This window comes from Entelurus aequoreus, linkage group LG05, assembly GCF_033978785.1.
Source record: "Entelurus aequoreus isolate RoL-2023_Sb linkage group LG05, RoL_Eaeq_v1.1, whole genome shotgun sequence".
In the NCBI taxonomy this organism is placed as follows: Eukaryota; Metazoa; Chordata; class Actinopteri; order Syngnathiformes; family Syngnathidae; genus Entelurus; species Entelurus aequoreus.
In genome coordinates, this window is record NC_084735.1 from 10,392,862 (window position 1) to 10,412,810 (window position 19,949).

Here is a 19,949-nt window from a genome sequence, read left to right on the forward strand (position 1 = left end):
AAACTTATAAAGTGACATTTTAAATTTCCCGCTAAACTTCCGGTTGAAAACGTCTATGTATGATGACGTATGCGCGTGACGTCAATGGTTGAAACGGAAGTATTGGGACACCATTGTATCCAATACAAAAAGCTCTGTTTTCATCGCAAAATTCCACAGTATTCTGGACATCTGTGTCGGTGAATCTTCTGCAATTTGTTTAATGAACAATGAAGACTGCAAAGAAGAAAGCTGTAGGTGGGATCGGTGTATTAGCGGCTGCCTGCAGCAACACAACCAGGAGGACTTTGACTTGGATAGCAGACGCGCTATTCGACGCTAGCCGCCGACCGCATCGATGATCGGGTGAAGTCCTTCGTCGCTCCGTCGATCGCTGGAACGCAGGTGAGCACGGGTGTTGATGAGCGGATGAGGGCTGGCTGGCGTAGGTGGATAGCTAATGTTTTTATTATAGCTCTGACGAGGTCCCATAGCTAAGTTAGCTTCAATGGCGTCGTTAGCAACAGCATTGTTAAAGGCCTACTGAAAGCCACTACTACCGACCACGCAGTCTGATAGTTTATATATCAATGATGAAATCTTAACATTGCAACACATGCCAATACGGCCGGGTTAACTTATAAAGTGACATTTTAAAATTCCCGCCACACTTCCGGTTGAAAAACTCCTTTGACCCCATCGGACCCGGTAGAAAAGCCTCTTGTTTTCTTCGACAAAATTCCACAGTATTCTGGACATCTGTGTTGGTGAATCTTTTGCAATTTGTTTAATGAACAATGGAGACTGCAAATAAGAAAGTTGTAGGTGCGATCGGTGGAGCGGCGGACTCCAGCAACACCAACACCAGGAGGTTGTGTTGTGTTTTGAGCAGGATAACAGACGCACTACGGTGAGTACAGCTTTGGCTTCCAAACATTTGATCGATTGCCCGTACGTGCGTGTCGATATGTGCATGTCACGTACGTAACTTTGGGGAAATATATGTTTCTTGCCGACTCTGATGGCGGCCGGGGTGTCGTCAAAAGCGTACAACGCCCGCCGCCGCATCTAAGTTAGCTACGCAGCTAGGTTAGCTTCTGTTTTTTTAGCTTCGCCAAGCGGAATATTATTAATTGTGTATTTACATGTTCATGGTTTAATAGTATTATTGATCTTCTGTCTATCCATCCAGTCAGGGTTTTTTTTAAATTTAGTTTCTATCTGCATTTGAGACTGACGCTATCACGTTGGCTACGCAGCTAGGTTAGCATCTGTTTTTTTAGCTTCGCCAAGCGGAATATTATTAATCGTGTATATACATGTTCATGGTTTAATAGTATTATTGATCTTCTGTCTATCCATCCAGTCAGGGTTTTTTTTAATTTAGTTTCTATCTGCATTTGAGACTGCTGCTATCACGTTGGCTACGTAGCTAGGTTAGCTTCTATTTTTTTAGCTTCGCAAAGCTGAATTATTAATCGTGTATTTACATGTTCAGTCACTGTGAATGTCCATTTCGCGTTCTCGACTCTCATTTTCAAGAGGATATAGTATCCGAGGTGGTTTAAAATACAAATCTGTGATCCACAATAGAAAAAGGAGAAAGTATGGAATCCAATGAGCCAGCTTGTACCTAAGTTACGGTCAGAGCGAAAAAAGATACGTCCATCACTGCCTCTCAAGTCCTTCACTGTAACGTTCCTCATCTACGAATGTTTCATCCTCGCTCAAATTAATGGGGTAATCGTCACTTTCTCGGTCCGAATCTCTCTCGCTCCATTGTAAACAACGGGGAATTGTGAGGAATACTAGCTCCTGTGACGTCACGATACTTCCGGTACAGGCAAGGCTTTTTTTTATCAGCGAGCAAAAGTTGCGAACTTTATCGTCGATTTTCTCTACTAAATCCTTTCAGCAAAAATATGGCAATATCGCGAAATGATCAAGTATGACACATAGAATGGATCTGCTATTCCCGTTTAAATAAAAAAAATTCATTTCAGTAGGCCTTTAAGCTTCGCCAGGCTGTAAAGCATTAACCGTGTAGTTACATGTCCATGGTTTAATAGTATTGTTGATCTTCTGTCTATCCTTCCAGTCAGGGGTTTATTTATTTTGTTTCTATCTGCAGTTAAGCCCGATGCTATCACGTTAGCTCCGTAGCTAAAGTGCTTCGCCGATGTATTGTCGTGGAGATAAAAGTCACTGTGAATGTCAATTTCGCGTTCTCGACTCTCATTTTCAAGAGGATATAGTATCCGAGGTGGTTTAAAATACAAATCCGTGATCCACAATAGAAAAAGGAGAAAGTGTGGAATCCAATGAGCCAGCTTGTACCTAAGTTACGGTCAGAGCGAAAAACGATACGTCCTGCACTGCACTGTAGTCCTTCACTTTCACGTTCCTCATCCACGAATCTTTCATCCTGGCTCAAATTAATGGGGTAATCGTCGCTTTCTCGGTCCGAATCGCTCTCGCTGCTGGTGTAAACAATGGGGAAATGTGAGGAGCCTTTCAACCTTTGACGTCACGCTACTTCCGGTACAGGCAAGGCTTTTTTATCAGCAACCAAAAGTTGCGAACTTTATCGTCGATGTTCTCTACTAAATCCTTTCAGCAAAAATATGTCAATATCGCAAAATGATCAAGTATGACACACAGAATGGATCTGCTATCCCCGTTTAAATAAAAAAAATTCATTTCATTAGGCCTTTAAATGATGATGGAGGATGAATAAAAAGGTCTAATGTAGTTGGCGTGATGGAGCCTTGCGTGCTGCACAACGTTAAGTACAGTCGTAAACAAACGTAGTAAACATTGGTAATGAAGCACCAAACACACACTTTTTTAATTCTAAAAGCAGGAAGTTGTCTGCCTTTCTACTTCCTGTCAATCTGCCCAGTCAATGATGTTCTGCTTCCTGTCATATGAACGCATGAACATGTCTTCATGAATATTCATGAGTCATATTTGTACTGATCTGTATTATTAATTCATGGCAAATCAAATCGTATGGAGCCACTGCAGGGGACGGAAGGAGCCACCAGAGGGGACGTAAGGAGCCACCAGAGGGGACGTAAGGAGCCAGCAGAGGGGACGTAAGGAGCCACGGGAGGGGACGTAAGGAGCCACCAGAGGGGACATAAGGAGCCACGGGAGGGGACGTAAGGAGCCACGGGAGGGGACATAAGGAGCCACGGGAGGGAACATAAGGAGCCACCGGAGGGGACGTAAGGAGCCACCAGAGGGGACGTAAGGAGCCACGGGAGGGGACGTAAGGAGCCACGGGAGGGGACGTAAGGAGCCACGGGAGGGGACGTAAGGAGCCACCAGAGGGGACGTAAGGAGCCACCAGAGGGGACGTAAGGAGCCACCAGAGGGGACGTAAGGAGCCACCAGAGGGGACGTAAGGAGCCACCAGAGGGGACGTAAGGAGCCACGGGAAGGGACGTAAGGAGCCACGGGAGGGAACGTAAGGAGCCACGGGAGGGGACGTAAGGAGCCACGGGAGGGGACGTAAGGAGACACGGGAGGGGATGTATGGAGCCACGGGAGGGGACGTAAGGATCCACCGGAAGGGACGTAAGGAGCCACAGGAGGGGACGTACGGAGCCACGGGAGATGACGTATGGAGCCACCATAGGGGACGTAAAGAGCCACAGGAGATGACATATGGAGCCACGGGAAGAGACGTATGGAACCACGGGAGGCAACATATGGAGCCACGGGAGGGGACGTATGGAGCCACGGGAGGGGACGTATGGAGCCACGGGAGGGGACGTATGGAGCCACGGGAGGGGACGTATGGAGCCACGGGAGGTGACGTATGGAGCCACAGGAGGGGACGTACGGAGCCACAGGAGATGACGTATGGAGCCATGGGAGGGGACATATGGAGCCACAGGAGGTGACGTATGGAGCCACAGGAGGGGACGTACGGAACCACAGGAGATGACGTCTGGAGCCACGGGAGGGGAAGTATGGAGCCACAGGAGGGGACGTACGGAACCACAGGAGATGACGTCTGGAGCCACCGGAGGGGATGTATGGAGCCACGGGAGATGACGTATGGAGCCACAGGAGGGAACGTACGGAGCCACGGGAGATGACGTATGGAGCCACAGGAGGGAACGTACGGAGCCACAGGAGATGACGTCTGGAGCCACTGGAGGGGATGTATGGAGCCACCGGAGGGGATGTATGGAGCCACGGGAGATGATGTATGGAGCCACCGGAGGGGATGTATGGAGCCACCGGAGGGGATGTATGGCGCCACCGGAGGGGATGTATGGAGCCACGGGAGATGACGTATGGAGCCACAGGAGGGAACGTACGGAGCCACAGGAGATGACGTCTGGAGCCACTGGAGGGGATGTATGGAGCCACCGGAGGGGATGTATGGAGCCACGGGAGATGATGTATGGAGCCACCGGAGGGGATGTATGGAGCCACCGGAGGGGATGTATGGCGCCACCGGAGGGGATGTATGGAGCCACCGGAGGGGATGTATGGAGCCACCGGAGGGGATGTATGGCGCCACCGGAGGGGATGTATGGAGCCACCGGAGGGGATTTATGGAGCCACCGGAGGGGATGTATGGAACCACGGGAGATGACGTATGGAGCCACCGGGAAATGACGTATGGAGCCACCGGGAGGGTGTATGGAGCCACGTGAGGCGACGTACGGAGCCACGGGAGGCGACATATAGAGCCAAAATTTATTTATTTTATATAATCACCCAACAGGTCTCTGAGGAGGTTCCCCCAAAGTCATTTTCTTCTTGATGAACCCAAAACAGGTCTCTCTGGAGGTTCCCCCAAAGTCATTTTCTTCTCTATGAACCCAAAAACAGGTCTCTCTGGAGGTTCCCCCAAAGTCATTTTCTTCTCTATGAACCCAAAACAGGTCTCTGTGGAGGATCCCCCAAAGTCATTTTCTTCTCTATGAACCCAAGACAGCGAGCACATGCAGGCTGGAGTGAAGCCTGTGAAGATGACACTTGATGGCTGATTAAAGCGGAGCGTCTGTGTGGTTTCTCTGATGAGACGTGATCTAAAGGTCATGCTAGCTGCTGCAAGATGGAAGAGTTCCTTGCAGGCGTGACTACAAAGGCCCTTCAACTTCATTAAGAAGGTTGAAAATCAGAGCCACTCCAATTATTCAGCCTGAACAGATGTTTGATCTACGTGTCACATGATCACCAACATGTGATCTAAGTGTCACATGATCACCAACATGTGATCTAAGTGTCACATGATCACCAACATCTGATCTAAGTGTCACATAAATGATAAATAATGATAAATGGGTTATACTTGTATAGCGCTTTTCTACCTTCAAGGTACTCAAAGCGCTTTGACAGTATTTCCACATTCACCCATTCACACACACATTCACACACTGATGGAGGGAGCTGCCATGCAAGGCGCTACCAGCACCCATCAGGAGCAAGGGTGAAGTGTCTTGCCCAACGGACGTGACTAGGATGGTAGAAGGTGGGGATTGAACCCCAGTAACCAGCAACCCTCTGATTGCTGGCACGGCCACTCTACCAACTTCGCCACGCCGTCCCCAACATGATCACCAACATCTGATCGACGTGTCACATGATCACCAACATCTGATCGACGTGTCACATGATCAGCAACATCTGATCTAAGTGTCACATGATCACCAACATCTGATCTATGTGTCACATGATCACCAAAGTGTGATCTACGTGTCACATGATCACCAAAGTGTGATCTACGTGTCACATGATCACCAATATGTGGTCTACGTGTCACATGATCACCAACATCTGATCAAATAGGAAGGTATAGTACACCCTAGACAAGGAAGGTATGATACACCCTGGACAAAGAAGGCATCGTACACCTTGGACAAGGAAGGCATGGTGCACCCTGGACAAGGAAGGCATGGTACACCCTGGACAAGGAAGGCGGGGTACACCCTGGACAAGTGTCCACCTCATGGCAGGGCCAACAGACAGAAAATAAATCCTCATGGACAGGACACACCCTTACATCTTCATGGACACCCTTATATCTTCAATGACACACCCTTACATCTTCAATGGCACACCCTTACATCTTCATGGACACATCCTTACATTTTCATGAACACACCCTTACATTTTCATGGACACACCCTTACATTTTCATGGACACCCTTACATATTCAATGACACACCCTTACAACTTCATGGACACACCCTTACATCTTCAATGACACACCCTTACATCTTCATGGACACATATGGAAGTGAAGGGCCGCTCCACGGTGGTGATGCCTCCTCCTGGTGAGGCCGCAGATGATGAAGTGGGTCACACGCACGCAGCGTTTGTGGGTAATGCGCTACAAAGGCTGCAGCTGCTGCTTGCACGTGTGCACAAGTGGGGCAAGTCCACACCATTTCCTCCCACGTTTCACACTGCAGGTGAGTCAAGACACCATTTTGGCAATAATAAGGATGGTTTCATGAAGAGGAGTGTTACTATTAATGGTTTCAAGAAGAGGAGTGTTACAATTGATGGTTTCAAGAAGAGGAGTGTTACTATTAATGGTTTCAAGAAGAGGAGTGTTACTATTAATGGTTTCAAGAAGAGGAGTGTTACTATTAATGGTTTCAAGAAGAGGAGTGTTACTATTAATGGTTTCAAGAAGAGGAGTGTTACTATTAATGGTTTCAAGAAGAGGAGTGTTACTATTAATGGTTTCAAGAAGAGGAGTGTTACTATTGACGGTTTCAAGAAGAGGAGTGTTACTATTGATGGTTTCAACAAGAGTGTTACTATTAATGGTTTCAAGAAGAGGAGTGTTACTATTAATGGTTTCAAGAAGAGGAGTGTTACTATTAATGGTTTCAAGAAGAGGAGTGTTACTATTGATGGTTTCAAGAAGAGGAGTGTTACTATTGATGGTTTCAAGAAGAGGAGTGTTACTATTGATGGTTTCAAGAAGAGGAGTGTTACTATTGATGGTTTCAAGAAGAGGAGTGTTACTATTGATGGTTTCAAGAAGAGGAGTGTTACTATTGATGGTTTCAAGAAGAGGAGTGTTACTATTGACGGTTTCAAGAAGAGGAGTGTTACTATTAATGGTTTCAAGAAGACGAGTGTTACTATTGATGGTTTCAAGAAGAGGAGTGTTACTATTAATGGTTTCAAGAAGAGGAGTGTTACTATTAATGGTTTCAAGAAGAGGAGTGTTACTATTGATGGTTTCAAGAAGAGGAGTGTTAGTATTGATGGTTTCAAGAAGAGGAGTGTTACTATTAATGGTTTCAAGAAGAGGAGTGTTACTATTAATGGTTTCAAGAAGAGGAGTGTTACTATTGATGGTTTCAAGAAGAGGAGTGTTACTATTAATGGTTTCAAGAAGAGGAGTGTTACTATTAATGGTTTCAAGAAGAGGAGTGTTACTATTGATGGTTTCAAGAAGAGGAGTGTTACTATTGATGGTTTCAAGAAGAGGAGTGTTACTATTGATGGTTTCAAGAAGAGGAGTGTTACTATTGATGGTTTCAAGAAGAGGAGTGTTACTATTAATGGTTTCAAGAAGAGGAGTGTTACTATTAATGGTTTCAAGAAGAGGAGTGTTACTATTGATGGTTTCAAGAAGAGGAGTGTTACTATTGATGGTTTCAAGAAGAGGAGTGTTAGTATTGATGGTTTCAAGAAGAGGAGTGTTAGTATTGATGGTTTCAAGAAGAGGAGTGTTACTATTGATGGTTTCAAGAAGAGGAGTGTTAGTATTGATGGTTTCAAGAAGAGTGTTAGTATTGATGGTTTCAAGAAGAGGAGTGTTACTATTGATGGTTTCAAGAAGAGGAGTGTTACTATTAATGGTTTCAAGAAGAGGAGTGTTAGTATTGATGGTTTCAAGAAGAGGAGTGTTAGTATTGATGGTTTCAAGAAGAGGAGTGTTAGTATTGATGGTTTCAAGAAGAGGAGTGTTAGTATTGATGGTTTCAAGAAGAGGAGTGTTACTATTGATGGTTTCAAGAAGAGGAGTGTTAGTATTGATGGTTTCAAGAAGAGGAGTGTTAGTATTGATGGTTTCAAGAAGAGGAGTGTTACTATTGATGGTTTCAAGAAGAGGAGTGTTAGTATTGATGGTTTCAAGAAGAGGAGTGTTACTATTGATGGTTTCAAGAAGAGGAGTGGTACTATTGGTGGTTTCAAGAAGAGGAGTGTTACTATTAATGGTTTCAAGAAGAGGAGTGTTACTATTGATGGTTTCAAGAAGAGGAGTGTTACTATTGATGGTTTCAAGAAGAGGAGTGTTAGTATAGATGGTTTCAAGAAGAGGAGTGTTACTATTGATGGTTTCAAGAAGAGGAGTGTTACTATTGATGGTTTCAAGAAGAGGAGTGTTACTATTGATGGTTTCAAGAAGAGGAGTGTTACTATTGATGGTTTCAAGAAGAGGAGTGTTACTATTAAATATAAATAAATAAAAGATGAATAAGTTGTGTCTACTTGACAAGTCCAAGGTCTGAGTGCCTTCCTGGTCCACAGGTGGTGTCCTCTCTCCCCTGATCCACACCTTCCACTGACACGGTGGTGCTGGTGGGGATTACCCAGCAGCCCTTGCAGGCTGACTCACCTGTGCCAGGGGCCACATTAACAAGACAAAGAGCAGCCAGCGGCAAGATGAGATGACTCATTCCAGAGCTTTGGTGAAAGATTCAGGACACTCCAGCCTTGTTAGCACACTCATTATCTCTCTGTGGCTAAAGTTATGTTAGCATACTCATTATCTCTAGTTTTTATGTCTGGTCTTGTATCCAAGTCACAACTTTACTACTATATAGACACAGACCTTGTCCTAGTTTTTATGTCTGGTCTTGTATCCAAGTCACAACTTTACTACTATCTAAACACAGACCTTGTCCTAGTTTTTATGTCTGGCCTTGTATCCAAGTCACAACTTTACTACTATATAGACACAGACCTTGTCCTAGTTTTTATGCCTGGTCTTGTATCCAAGTCACAACTTTACTACTACTTAGACACAGACCTTGTCCTAGTTTTTATGTCTGGTCTTGTATCCAAGTAACAACTTTACTACTATCTAAACACAGACCTTGTCCTAGTTTTTATGTCTGGCCTTGTATCCAAGTCACAACTTTACTACTATATAGACACAGACCTTGTCCTAGTTTTTATGTCTGGCCTTGTATCCAAGTCACAACTTTACTACTATCTAGACACAGACCTTGTCCTAGTTTTTATGTCTGGTCTTGTATCCAAGTCACAACTTTACTACTATATAGACACAGACCTTGTCCTAGTTTTTATGTCTGGTCTTGTATCCAAGTCACAATTTTACTACTATTTAGACACAGACCTTGTCCTAGTTTTTATGTCTGGTCTTGTATCCAAGTCACAACTTTACTACTATATAGACACAGACCTTGTCCTAGTTTTTATGCCTGGTCTTGTATCCAAGTCACAACTTTACTACTATTTAGACACAGACCTTGTCCTAGTTTTTATGTCTGGTCTTGTATCCAAGTCACAACTTTACTACTATCTAGACACAGACCTTGTCCTGGTTTTTATGTCTGGTCTTGTATCCAAGTCACAACTTTACTACTATTTAGACACAGACCTTGTCCTAATTTTTATGTCTGGTCTTGTATCCAAGTCACAACTTTACTACTATATAGACACAGACCTTGTCCTAGTTTTTATGTCTGGTCTTGTATCCAAGTCACAACTTTACTACTATTTAGACACAGACCTTGTCCTAGTTTTTATGTCTGGTCTTGTATCCAAGTCACAACTTTACTACTATCTAGACACAGACCTTGTCATAGTTTTTATGTCTGGTCTTGTATCCAAGTCACAACTTTACTACTATATAGACACAGACCTTGTCCTAGTTTTTATGTCTGGTTTTGTATCCAAGTCACAACTTTACTACTATATAGACACAGACCTTGTCCTAGTTTTTATGTCTGGTCTTGTATCCAAGTCACAACTTTACTACTATATAGACACAGACATTGTCCTAGTTTTTATGTCTGGTCTTGTATCTAAGCCACAACTTTACTACTATATAGACACAGACCTTGTCCTAGTTTTTATGCCTGGTCTTGTATCCAAGTCACAACTTTACTACTATTTAGACACAGACCTTGTCCTAGTTTTTATTTCTGGTCTTGTATCCAAGTCACAACTTTACTACTATATAGACACAGACCTTGTCCTAGTTTTTATGCCTGGTCTTGTATCCAAGTCACAACTATACTACTATATAGACACAGACCTTGTCCTAGTTTTTATGTCTGGTTTTGTATCCAAGTCACAACTTTACTACTATTTAGACACAGACCTTGTTCTAGTTTTTATGTCTGGTCTTGTATCCAAGTCACAACTTTACTACTATATAGACACAGACCTTGTCCTAGTTTTTATGTCTGGTCTTGTATCCAAGTCACAACTTTACTACTATATAGACACAGACCTTGTCCTAGTTTTTATGCCTGGTCTTGTATCCAAGTCACAACTTTACTACTATATAGACACAGACCTTGTCCTAGTTTTTATGTCTGGTCTTGTATCCAAGTCACAACTTTACTACTATCTAAACACAGACCTTGTCCTAGTTTTTATGTCGGGTCTTGTATCCAAGTCACAACTTTACTACTATATAGACACAGACCTTGTCCTAGTTTTTATGTCTGGTCTTGTATCCAAGTCACAACTTTACTACTATCTAGACACAGACCTTGTCCTAGTTTTTATGTCTGGTTTTGTATCCAAGTCACAACTTTACTACTATATAGACACAGACCTTGTCCTAGTTTTTATGCCTGGTCTTGTATCCAAGTCACAACTTTACTACTATCTAGACACAGACCTTGTCCTAGTTTTTATGTCTGGTTTTGTATCCAAGTCACAACTTTACTACTATATAGACACAGACCTTGTCCTAGTTTTTATGCCTGGTCTTGTATCCAAGTCACAACTTTACTACTATATAGACACAGACCTTGTCCTAGTTTTTATGCCTGGTCTTGTATCCAAGTCACAACTTTACTACTATATAGACACAGACCTTGTCCTAGTTTTTATGCCTGGTCTTGTATCCAAGTCACAACTTTACTACTATTTAGACACAGACCTTGTCCTAGTTTTTATGTCTGGTCTTGTATCCAAGTCACAACTTTACTACTATCTAGACACAGACCTTGTCCTAGTTTTTATGTCTGGTTTTGTATCCAAGTCACAACTTTACTAATATATAGACACAGACCTTGTCCTAGTTTTTATGCCTGGTCTTGTATCCAAGTCACAACTTTACTACTATATAGGCACAGACCTTGTCCTAGTTTTTATGCCTGGTCTTGTATCCAAGTCACAACTTTACTACTATTTAGACACAGTCCTTGTCCTAGTTTTTATGCCTGGTCTTGTATCCAAGTCACAACTTTACTACTATTTAGACACAGACCTTGTCCTAGTTTTTATGTCTGGTCTTGTATCCAAGTCACAACTTTACTACTATATAGACCCAGACCTTGTCCTAGTTTTTATGTCTGGTCTTGTATCTAAGTCCCAAGCTCGTGAAGGTGCAGGTCACACACATTTAGGTCTGCATGTTGGCACACAGGAGATACCAAGACCATGGTCCAGTCCATTCCATGAGCTCCAAGCACTAATGATGCCGTGATGGACGTCTGCTTGGCTAATGAATCGTGCGTTTGAACCAGTCCTTCTGCCACTCATTAAGTTCTACCCCGAGGGTCTAGAGCAACCATAGACCAAAGGTTGTGTTCCTCCAGTGTGAATCTCAGACAGTAAGACTTGGTCTTTTCTATTGCTTTTTTAGTTTTACAATATAATTAAAACAATTCTTACTTAGTAAAGTTTTACAATATAACTAAAACAATTCTTACTTAGTAAATTTTTACAATATAACTAAAACAATTCTTACTTAGTAAAGTTTTACAATATAACTAAAACAGTTCTTACTTAGTAAAGTTCTACAATATAACTAAAACAGTTCTTACTTAGTAAAGTTTTACAATATAACTAAAACAATTATTACTTACTAAAGTGTATAAGAGTGTTTTCATGCATATTTGTGCCTGCTATCATAATGTAATCAAACTAGCGTTGTTAGCATCAGCTAATATGCTAGCACATTTAACATAAGACCACAGAATGTTTGGACAAGATGTGGAATACAAACATATGACCACAGAATGTTTGGACAATATGTGGAATATAAACATATGACCACAGAATGTTTGGACAAGATGTGGAATATAAACATAAGACCACAGAATGTTTGGACAAGATGTGGAATATAAACATATGACCACAGAATGTTTGGACAAGATGTGGAATATAAACATAAGACCACAGAATGTTTGGACAAGATGTGGAATATAAACATATGACCACAGAATGTTTGGACAAGATGTGGAATATAAACATATGACCACAGAATGTTTGGACAAGATGTGGAATATAAACATAAGACCACAGAATGTTTGGACAAGATGTGGAATATAAACATATGACCACAGAATGTTTGGACAAGATGTGGAATACAAACATAAGACCACAGAATGTTTGGACAAGATGTGGAATATAAACATATGACCACAGAATGTTTGGACAAGATGTGGAATATAAACATATGACCACAGAATGTTTGGACAAGATGTGGAATATAAACATATGACCACAGAACGTTTGGACAAGATGTGGAATATAAACATATGACCACAGAATGTTTGGACAAGATGTGGAATATAAACATATGACCACAGAATGTTTGGACAAGATGTGGAATATAAACATATGACCACAGAATGTTTGGACAAGATATGGAATATAAACATATGACCACAGAATGTTTGGACAAGATGTGGAATATAAACATATGACCACAGAATGTTTGGACAAGATGTGGAATATAAACATAAGACCACAGAATGTTTGGACAAGATGTGGAATACAAACATAAGACCACAGAATGTTTGGACAAGATGTGGAATATAAACATATGACCACAGAATGTTTGGACAAGATGTGGAATACAAACATATGACCACATAATGTTTGGACAAGATGTGGAATATAAACATAAGACCACAGAATGTTTGGACAAGATGTGGAATATAAACATAAGACCACAGAATGTTTGGACAAGATGTGGAATATAAACATATGACCACAGAATGTTTGGACAAGATGTGGAATATAAACATGAGACCACAGAATGTTTGGACAAGATGTGGAATATAAACATAAGACCACAGAATGTTTGGACAAGATGTGGAATATAAACATATGACCACAGAATGTTTGGACAAGATGTGGAATATAAACATATGACCACAGAATGTTTGGACAAGATGTGGAATATAAACATATGACCACAGAATGTTTGGACAAGATGTGGAATATAAACATATGACCACAGAATGTTTGGACAAGATGTGGAATATAAACATAAGACCACAGAATGTTTGGACAAGATGTGGAATATAAACATATGACCACAGAATGTTTGGACAAGATGTGGAATATAAACATAAGACCACAGAATGTTTGGACAAGATGTGGAATATAAACATAAGACCACAGAATGTTTGGACAAGATGTGGAATATAAACATAAGACCACAGAATGTTTGGACAAGATGTGGAATATAAACATATGACCACAGAATGTTTGGACAAGATGTGGAATATAAACATATGACCACAGAATGTTTGGACAAGATGTGGAATATAAACATAAGACCACAGAATGTTTGGACAAGATGTGGAATATAAACATATGACCACAGAATGTTTGGACAAGATGTGGAATATAAACATAAGACCACAGAATGTTTGGACAAGATGTGGAATATAAACATAAGACCACAGAATGTTTGGAAAAGATGTGGAATATAAACATAAGACCACAGAATGTTTGGACAAGATGTGGAATATAATAATAAGACCACAGAATGTTTGGACAAGATGTGGAATATAAACATAAGACCACAGAATGTTTGGACAAGATGTGGAATATAAACATAAGACCACAGAATGTTTGGAAAAGATGTGGAATATAAACATAAGACCACAGAATGTTTGGACAAGATGTGGAATATAATAATAAGACCACAGAATGTTTGGACAAGATGTGGAATATAAACATAAGACCACAGAATGTTTGGAAAAGATGTGGAATATAAACATAAGACCACAGAATGTTTGGACAAGATGTGGAATATAATAATAAGACCACAGAATGTTTGGACAAGATGTGCAATATAAACATATGACCACAGAATGTTTGGACAAGATGTGGAATATAAACATAAGACCACAGAATGTTTGGACAAGATGTGGAATATAAACATAAGACCACAGAATGTTTGGACAAGATATGGAATACAAACATAAGACCACAGAATGTTTGGACAAGATGTGGAATATAAACATAAGACCACAGAATGTTTGGACAAGATATGGAATATAAACATATGACCACAGAATGTTTGGACAAGATGTGGAATATAAACATAAGACCACAGAATGTTTGGACAAGATGTGGAATATAATAATAAGACCACAGAATGTTTGGACAAGATGTGGAATATAAACATAAGACCACAGAATGTTTGGAAAAGATGTGGAATATAAACATAAGACCACAGAATGTTTGGACAAGATGTGGAATATAATAATAAGACCACAGAATGTTTGGACAAGATGTGCAATATAAACATATGACCACAGAATGTTTGGACAAGATGTGGAATATAAACATAAGACCACAGAATGTTTGGACAAGATGTGGAATATAAACATAAGACCACAGAATGTTTGGACAAGATATGGAATACAAACATAAGACCACAGAATGTTTGGACAAGATGTGGAATATAAACATAAGACCACAGAATGTTTGGACAAGATATGGAATATAAACATATGACCACAGAATGTTTGGACAAGATGTGGAATATAAACATAAGACCACAGAATGTTTGGACAAGATATGGAATATAAACATAAGACCACAGAATGTTTGGACAAGATGTGGAATATAAACATAAGACCACAGAATGTTTGGACAAGATGTGGAATATAAACATATGACCACAGAATGTTTGGACAAGATGTGGAATACAAACATATGACCACAGAATGTTTGGACAAGATGTGGAATATAAACATATGACCACAGAATGTTCTGGATTGAACTGACTTAAAAGTATGACTTTGATCAAATATACATGAATACTTGAAGTATTTGAACCACACACTCAGACTCACATAACACATCTACAACAATACTCCTTTAGCGCTGTTAATTGGTTCCGGGCGTGATTATGGTAAATGACAGTTCCACCAGTTGGAATGATGAATTAAAAAGGAGATATTTGTGCAAATAGATGATTAAAAAAGATTCACAACGTTCTAATGAGAGAATTACCTCAATTTGGTTCTGTGACGGAGTTGTTTAGTAGAGAATATTTACTGTACTGTTACTGTACTGTTACATGAATCTTACATTCAGTGGTCCAGAGAAGACTATGTAGGCGAGCTCTGATCCTGAATGTCTTGAATATTTCATTAGGTTTAGTGTATTTAATGTTGTCATTATGGTGGTACTTAATGAATACTTAGGTCTACTACATTACTGTATTTAATGTTGTCATGATGGTGGTACTTAATGAATACTTAGGTCTACTACACTACTGTATTTAATGTTGTCATTACGGTGGTACTTAATGAATACTTAGGTCTACTACACTACTGTATTTAATGTTGTCATTACGGTGGTACTTAATGAATACTTAGGTCTACTACACTACTGTATTTAATGTTGTCATTATGGTGGTACTTAATGAATACTTAGGTCTACTACATTACTGTATTTAATGTTGTCATGATGGTGGTACTTAATGAATACTTAGGTCTACTACACTACTGTATTTAATGTTGTCATTACGGTGGTACTTAATGAATACTTAGGTCTACTACACTACTGTATTTAATGTTGTCATTACGGTGGTACTTAATGAATACTTAGGTCTACTACACTACTGTATTTAATGTTGTCATTATGGTGGTACTTAATGAATACTTAGGTCTACTACATTACTGTATTTAATGTTGTCATGATGGTGGTACTTAATGAATACTTAGGTCTACTACACTACTGTATTTAATGTTGTCATTACGGTGGTACTTAATGAATACTTAGGTCTACTACACTACTGTATTTAATGTTGTCATTATGGTGGTACTTAATGAATACTTGGGTCTACTACACTACTGTATTTAATGTTGTCATTATGGTGGTACTTAATGAATACTTAGGTCTACTACACTACTGTATTTAATGTTGTCATTACGGTGGTACTTAATGAATACTTAGGTCTACTACACTACTGTATTTAATGTTGTCATTACGGTGGTACTTAATGAATACTTAGGTCTACTACACTACTGTATTTAATGTTGTCATTACGGTGGTACTTAATGAATACTTAGGTCTACTACACTACTGTATTTAATGTTGTCATGATGGTGGTACTTAATGAATACTTAGGTCTACTACACTACTGTATTTAATGTTGTCATTATGGTGGTACTTAATGAATACTTAGGTCTACTACACTACTGTGTTTAATGTTGTCATTATGGTGGTACTTGATGAATACTTAGGTCTACTACACTACTGTATTTAATGTTGTCATTATGGTGGTACTTAATGAATACTTAGGTCTACTACACTACTGTATTTTAATGTTCTGGACCCTAACTTGACCTGGTTCTACAGAGTCTTTCCTCACCACCATGCAGGTGGGAAACAGGACCAGGACACAGCATGCAGACACCAGAGAGAGGAACTACAGCTCGGCAGCAGAGCAGTGACTCAGAACTGTACCTGTACCAGAACTGTACCCTGTACCCGAACTGTACCCTGTACCAGAACTGTACCTGTAGCAGAAGTGTACCTGTACCAGAACTGTACCCTGTACCAGAAGTGTACCTGTACCAGAACTGTACCTGTACCAGAACTGTACCTGTACCAGAACTGTACCACTGCTCAGCCTGCCTGCCTTCCTTCCTTCCTTTCCTTCCTTCCTTCCCTCCTTCCTTCCTTCCCTACTGTCTTTCTTCCTTCCCTCCTTTCTTCCTTCTCTCCTTCCTTCCATCCTTCCTTTTCTCCTTCCTTCCATCCTTCCTTCTCTCCTTCCTTCCTTCCTTCCCTCCTTTCTTCCTTCTCTCTTTCCTTCCATCCTTCCTTCTCTCCTTCCTTCCATCCTTCCTTCTCTCCTTCCTTCCTTCCTTCCCTCCTTTATTCCTTCCTTCCTTCCCTCCTTCACTCCTTCCTCCTTTCCTTCCCTCCTTCCTTCCCTCCTTCCCTCCACAGGTCGTCAACACTCCCCGTCGTCAGTGTGTGGAATATCAATTACATTTACAGTGTATGAATCCTAGCTAGTGTGCGGACTATGAATGAAGTGCGGACTATAAATCCTAGCTAGTGTGCGGACTATGAATGAAGTGCGGACTATAAATCCTATCTAGTGTGCGGACTATGAATGAAGTGCGGACTATGAATCGTGTGTAGTGTGCGGACTGTGAATGAAGTGCGGACTATGAATGAAGTGCGGACTATGGATGAAGTGCGGACTATGAAGAAGTGCGGACTATGTAGTGTGAAGGCGGATGTTGAAGGAGGAGAAGTCATGTACTCACGTGTCATGGCGGCAGTATGAATCCAACAAGTTAGTTGCCTGCCTGGTGGGTGACTCTGCTCCTCATTTAGTGACAGCACCACCAATCACCAAGTTAGTTGCCTGGTGGGTGACTGTGCTCCTCAATGACACCACCACCAATCACCAAGCACATTACCTCCTTCCTCCCTTACCTCCTTCCTCCCTTGCCTCCTCCCTCCTTCCTCCCTGCTCGCCGCCTGCAATGAGGCGAGGGAGGGGGCGGGGCCAGTGTGGGGGCGGGGCCAGTGTTCACATTAAAATGCATGGCGGGTAATGTAGAGTGTGGGGGGGATCACATTAAAAGGCATGGCGGGTAATGTAGAGCAGGGGGGCGGGAGGGGGAGGGGGGGGATTAAACATTTCAGAACAATAAAGGGGAGGGGGAGGGGGAGGAGGGGGGGAGGGGGGTACCAGTTGTCACAAGATTGCAGCAAACTTCTTTTTTTTCCCTCTCCTTCTTCTTCTTCTCTTTCTTCTTCTTCTCCTTCTTCTTCTCTTTCTTCTTCTTCTCCTTCTTCTTCTCTTTCTTCTTCTTCTCCTTCTTCTCTTTCTTCTTCTTCTCCTTCTTCTTCTCTTTCTTCTTCTTTTCCTTCTCTTCCTTCTTCTTCTCCTTCTTCTCTTTCTCCTTCTTCTTCTCCTTCTTCTTCTTCTTCTCCTTTTTTCTTCTTCTTTTTCTTCTTCTTCTCCTTCTTTTTCTTCTTTTTCTTCTTCTTCTTCTCCTCCTCCCCCTTTTTCTCCTTCTTCTTCTTCTTTTCCTTCTTCTCCTTCTTCTTGTTATTTTTCTTCTTCTTCTCTTCCTCCTCCTCCTCCTCTTTCTTCTTCTTCTTTTTCTTTTTCGTTTTCTTGTCCTTCTTCTTTCTCTTCTTATTTTTCTTCTTCTTCTTTTTCTTTTTCTTCTTTTTCTTTTTCTTCTTTTTCTCCTTCTTCTTCTCCTTCTTCTCCTTCTTCTCCTTCTTCTTCTTTTCCTTCTTCTTTTTCTTCTCATTCTTCTTTTTCTCATTTTTCTCCTTCTTCTCCTTCTTCTCCTTCTTCTTTTTCTTTTCCTTCTTCTTTGTCTTCTTATTTTTCTCCATCTTCTTCTCCTTCTTCTTTTTCTTCTCCTTCTTCTTCTCCTTTTTCTTCTCCTCCTTCTTCTTCTATTTCTTCTTCTTTTTCTTCGTTTTTTCTTCTTCTTTTTCTTCTTCTTTTTCTCCTTCTTCTCTTTCTTCTTTTTCTTCTCCTTCTAATTTTTCTTCTCCTTCATCTTCTCCTTCTTCTTCTTCTCCTTCTTCTTCTTCTTCTCCTTCTTCTTCTCCTCCTTCTTCTTCTTCTATTTCTTTTTCTCCTTCTTCTTCTTTTTCTTATTCTTATTTTTCTTTTTCTTCTTTTTCTCCTTCTTCTTCTTCTCCTTCTTCTCCTTCTTCTCCTCCTCCTTCTTCTTCTTCTCCTTCTTCTTTTTCTTCTCCTTCTTCTTTTTCTCATTCTTGTCCTTCTTCTCCTTCTTCTCCTTCTTCTCCTTCTTCTTTTTCTTGTCCTTCTTCTTTTTCTTCTTCTTTTTCTACATCTTCTTCTCCTTCTTCTTTTTCTTCTCCTTCTTCTTCTCCTTTTTCTTCTCCTCCTTCTTCTTCTATTTCTTCTTCTTCTTCTATTTCTTCTTCTTTTTCTTCATCTTTTTCTTCTTCTTTTTCTCCTTCTTCTCTTTCTTCTTTTTCTTTTCTTTCTAATTTTTATTCTCCTTCATCTTCTCCTTCTTCTTCTTCTTCTTCTTCTCCTCCTTCTTCTTCTACTATTTCTTTTTCTCCTTCTTCTTCTTTTTCTTTTTCTTCTTTTTCTCCTTCTTCTTGTCCTTCTTCTCCTTCTTCTCCTCCTTCTTCTTCTCCTTCTTCTTTTTCTTCTCCTTCTTCTTTTTCTCATTCTTCTCCTTCTTCTCCTTTTTCTCCTTCTTTTTCTTTTCCTTCTTCTTTTTCTTCTTCTTTTTCTCCATCTTCTTCTCCTTCTTCTTTTTCTTCTCCTTCTTCTTCTCATTTTTCTTCTCCTCCTTCTTCTTCTATTTCTTCTTCTTCTTCTATCTCTTCTTCTTTTTCTTAGTCTTTTTCTTCTTCTTTTTCTTCTTCTTTTTCTCCTTCTTCTCCTTCTTTTTTTAATTATTATTTATTAGCCTTTATTTAACCAGGTAAAATCCCATTGAGATCAAAGATCTCTTTTCCAAGGGAGACCTGGCCAAGAGGGCAG

The 19,949-nt window shown here is 40.7% G+C and overlaps 1 protein-coding gene across 6 annotated transcripts in view; it reads right to left on the reverse strand.

Annotated features, from left to right (window-relative positions):
- LOC133650151 (disabled homolog 1-like) overlaps nt 1-18,014 on the reverse strand; it is a 112,859-nt gene extending 94,845 nt beyond the window's left edge. For 5 of the 6 annotated variants that reach the window (XM_062047065.1, XM_062047061.1, XM_062047063.1 and 2 more), the window contains exon 1: nt 17,719-18,014. The gene's annotated coding sequence lies outside the window, so the exon portion shown is untranslated. Of the gene's footprint in view, nt 1-6,223; nt 6,415-17,718 lie in introns of all 6 variants that reach the window. The other variant, XM_062047064.1, reaches the window with a different exon arrangement.
- Between the last annotated feature and the right edge of the window lie 1,935 nt (nt 18,015-19,949).